This window comes from Dipodomys spectabilis, unplaced genomic scaffold, assembly GCF_019054845.1.
Source record: "Dipodomys spectabilis isolate Male_0828 unplaced genomic scaffold, ASM1905484v1 ptg000362l, whole genome shotgun sequence".
NCBI classification, from domain to species: Eukaryota; Metazoa; Chordata; class Mammalia; order Rodentia; family Heteromyidae; genus Dipodomys; species Dipodomys spectabilis.
In genome coordinates this window covers 3,795,630-3,800,510 of record NW_024871039.1, presented here as the reverse complement: position 1 = coordinate 3,800,510, position 4,881 = coordinate 3,795,630, and positions in this window count along the sequence as shown.

Sequence of the window (4,881 nt, the reverse complement as noted above, 5' to 3'; positions counted from 1 at the left end):
GATTAGTGGAAACTATGGTATTTTTCATGATATGAGGATTTGAGGTTAATGATTCATAATAGGGAACAAGATAGATTTCAGAGTCCAAGTCTAGGAATCTGTAGTATTTGGAGCAAACTGAAAATCATTTCAAAGACAATGGGTATCTGTAAGGATGTATCTAAACTCGAGTATTTTCCATTAATTTTAGGATTGGGTTACTATTATCATGAAGGTAATTCTTAGGGTTCTGACCAAGATTAGAGTTAGGATTAGGGAAATTGAAGGTTGAGAACTTGAGTGACTTACTTCCCTTGTGTATGTATATGCACTATTCTAAGGCTTGAACTCAAGGCTTGGGTTCTGTTCCTGAGCTTTTTGCTGTAGGCTACAAGCCACGAATACACTTCCAGCTTTCTTTGGCAGTAAATTGGAGATGAGAATCTCACAGACTTTCCTATCTGAGCTGACATTGAAGTGAGATCTCCAGATCCCTGCCTTCTCATTGAAGTTAGGATCAAAACCATAGGTCTTGTCCGTAGTTTCCCTTACTTGCAGTAACTAGTACATGGTATCATATGACCATATAAGATGATGTTAAGTAAAATGAACCCCAAGATATGGACACAAGTGAGTTTTTATTCCATGAGATTCTTATCTCTATATAATCCCCCAAATAAAGTTGGAAGGGGAGCTGTTGTTCAAGTATAGAACACCATCCTTTAGGGAAAAAGCTTAAGTGAGAAGGTAAGGTCCTGAGTTTAAACCACAATATTAGCACTCAAAAAGTTGATTTCTTTTCCTTGAAGTTTTTATTAAATTGCTCAGAAAATAATAAACATTGAATTTATGTTTAGCATTACTATGAAAATCATGTTATATTTATTGATGTTATTCTTTATTTTCCTAAATTTTATTTACGCATTAATATCCAGTAATGGAAAGAGACGATTAGTGTTTCACAATTTTTTATGGCAGTTGAATATATGGATGAAAGATGCTTACAAGGAATTTGGACTGAAATAGATATGTGCAAGCTCTTCATATAAATAAATGATAGTTGAAGAACCTGTGGCCCTGTATGAAATAAAATAATCAGCAAGGAAAGATAAGGTATGATTCTGGAAATCACACAATTTTGGAAGATAAAAAAACAAGGAAAATATTTAGTTTTTTGTATGTTCTTTGTAACCCACAGACACAATTTATTCCTTATTTCTACTGTAAGGCATTTCAGTTAACTTTATTTTACAAAGTTAAACATGATTGGCATTTAATACTAACTGGCTTCTGTCACAGGTGAGCAATTATTCTAGCCAGGTGCTAGGGGTTCATGCCTATAATCCTAGCTACTCTGAGGGCTGAGATGTCTAGAGCCTAGTTCAAAGCCACATTGGAGAGGAAAGTTGTTGAGACTTTTCTGTTCAATTAACCACAAAAAAACTGGAAGTGGCACTGTGGCTCAAAGTGGCAGCACTAGCCTCGAGTAATAAATTTCAGATACAGAACCCAAGTCCAGAGTTCAAGTTCTCTGAAATAATTCTTAAAATACTTGTTCTCAGGATTTCTTTAACTTGTGTAGAAGAATGTTTTAAACTTAAGGATTTTTTATTTCATGTTGTCAGCATTGATTTTTAAGATGTGCAGAGAAAAATAATTTAAAGTCAGAACTGGTTTGAATTGCTTTTATTACACATTGCCTCTACACCCAGAGATCAGCTGGAAAGCAGATGGCCAAATCCTAGCTGTTAGCAATGAATATGGATATGTGTTTCTTTGAGCAGATAAACAAACTTTTGTAATGGTAGCCTTTATATATAACACCTTAATTGTAATAATAAAATTAATATTATTACTATTATTATTTTTGTCTGCTGTGGGGCTTGAATTCTGTGTCTAGGCATTGTCCTTCAGCTCTTCAGCTCAAGGCTAGCACTCTAACACTTGAGCAACAGTGCCACTTCACATTTTCTGAACCTTCAGTTGGAGATAAGGGTCTCACAGACTTTCCTGCTTGCGCTGGCTTTGAACAGAGACCCTCAGTTATCAGCCTAATTAGTAGCAAGGATTACAGGTGTGAGCCACTGGCAGCCAGCAGTAAAATTATTTTGAAAAAGAAAAACCCATGATTCTATCTTTAAAAAGTTACAATCTGGCAAGTGTATCTGTAACATTAGTTGTATCAAGTAACAATAGGCAGCAATCATTTTTAGATCTCACTCTGTCCTGTCCAATGCCAGATAAAATATAATTAATTTACTTTTTCCTAACCAAGTTCATGATGAATTCTCAGCACCACAATTTTCTAGTGAGTAAAAAGAATTCTTCAACGTATTTATTTCAACAAACAGCATTTTGCACTTGGTTTTTTTTTTAAATTTTGCCAGCCCTGGGGCTTGAAATCAGGGCCTGGGCACTCTCCCTGAGTTTCTTTTGCTCAAGGTTAGCACATTACCAATTGAGCTACAGCACCACTTCCAATTTTTCTGCTTATGTCAGACTGAGGAATCAAATTAAGTGCGTCATGCATGCGAGGCCAGCACTCTACCACTAATCACATTCGCAGTCATTGGGTCTTTTGTTGTTGTTGTTGTTTTAAAATAGCATTTTACTATGTGTCCTTCTGTTGGCCTAAAACTTAGGCTGGTCTCAAGCTAACTGCTAAATCAGCCTCCCAAGTTCAGAGATTACAAACATTGACCACCATTGACCACAAGATTCTTTGTGAGAGAATACTCTTTTCAGATATAGAAAGAGTTATTCTGTCTTCCTTGGACTGGATGCTTTTTGCATTCTGCACTGTTAATCACATTTCTTGTCCTGTTATGTTCCCCCTTCTAGATCAATTGAAATATTTCAGGTTCTGAACTTGAAGCTGATCCCTGCCATCCAACAACACCACATTCTTGTGGACAGCACTAGCTGGCCTCATGAGCATAGCAGCCAGCTGGAGCTCAGCTATCTGATGGCCTTCAACTTCAACAATGCAATCATTTCTGTGCACAGACTGAAAACTGTCATAGGTAAGTTTGATTTATTCCAGCCTATTCTCAGCTACTTGCCATTCTCAGATTTGTATGCTTTAAATTCTGTTAAACATTCATTACTATTTCCCACCATTCTCAAATGTAACATATATGAATTTCTTTAAAATTTATCCAAACATGCAAAAATGTTAACGTAGTTGCTGTCCACCAGTGGCTCATGTTTGAAAACCTAGCTACTTTAGAGGACAAAAACTGAGCATCTTGGGTTAAAGCAGCCCAAAATCCAGAAGTGGAGATGTGGCTCAAGTGGTAGAGTGTCAGCTTTGAGCAAAAAGACTAACCAAGTATAATTGGTCTACTTTGGACTCACTCATGGAAAACACACACACACACACACACACACACACACACACATACACACACATACACACAATGTACATTCTCCTAGACTCCCCTTCTTGAGCAGTATTCAATGCCATTAACTTAATGCACGTTTTCCAAATTATTATGGTAGGGATTAAACTACATTTGTATTTATGAAAAGGCATTTTTTGTACTTTTTCTTTTTCATTTTTTTGGTACTTATGTGATAAAACAGTGTTTTGTGAAGACTAAACAGAAATCAATGTGTCAGTAAATAGATAGGTGACAGACTGAAAGATGCAGATAATATCACTTGAAATTTTATTTCTCCAAATTTAAATATATATACATATGTATGTATTTAAAATTTCTGCCAAGATTTTATTTCCATTAACAAAGATCTATTTGTTCCATTATATAAATTTAACATGTTGTATGTTTCATAGTAGATTTATATTTATAGAATTTCTTAACTTTGGAGACAAGGTTCTGCAGTGTAGACCAGGCTTTCTTCAACTCCTAATTCTCCTTTGTCAGGTTCCTGAGTATTGGCTGGCATTACCATGTAGCAGCATAGTACCATGTCCAGCTATATTATTTATATTTTGTACAGTAGAATATTAATGTGAACAGCTTTAAGCCACATATCTTCATGAGCATGAATGAATTCCTTGCAGAAAATGTTATAAATAGAGTTACTGAGTAAAGCCAATAATGGTAGACATGCCTGTAATCCCAGCACCAAGGAGGATTGTAAGCTTTAGAGCAGCCTGAGCTACACAGTAAGTCCCTTTTAAAACAAAACAACACTAGTGCACATAGAAAGCTGTGCAAACTGCCTCAGTTTAGTTATGAAGAATAACTCAAGAGACAAAGAGTATGGTCATTTAATATTATTTAAATAATAGTTATAATATTATTGATGAACTTTTGGTAAGTCTTCATATTTCCTGTTTGTATCCTTCTTTTTTCTTGCATATATTTTTCTTTTTCTTTTTTTTTATTGTGAAAATACCGTACAGAGGGGTTACAATTACATGAGCAAGGTAATGAGTACATTTCTTTTTTTTTTCTTTTTCTTTTTTATACAAAGAGCAAAGAGTGGAAGTTTCTAGATATTGTGAGCAAAGCATGATTGAGTAGGGATCTTTACTTATTCCTTTCTGATCCAGGAATATGTGTTTCATGTGTAAGCAATAGTTCTAACTTAATATAATAAGGAATTAAACATTTCATTCTTTTTTTTTTTTTTTGGTTGGTCATGGGGCCTGAACTGTGGGCCTGGGTACTGTCGTTCAGCTCTTCAGCTCAAGGATAGTACTCCACCACTTGAGCCACAGTGCAACTTCTGGCTTTTATTTCTGCTTATGTGGTGCTGAGTAATCCAACCCAGGACCTCATGCATACAAGGCAAGCAAACTAACACTGAGTCACCTTCCCAGCCCATAAAAATTTAATTCTTTTTCTTTAATTTTAATTTGTATTTTTATTTTTTGTGAACATACTGTACAGAGGGGTTACAATTACATGGGCAAGATAATGAGTACATTTC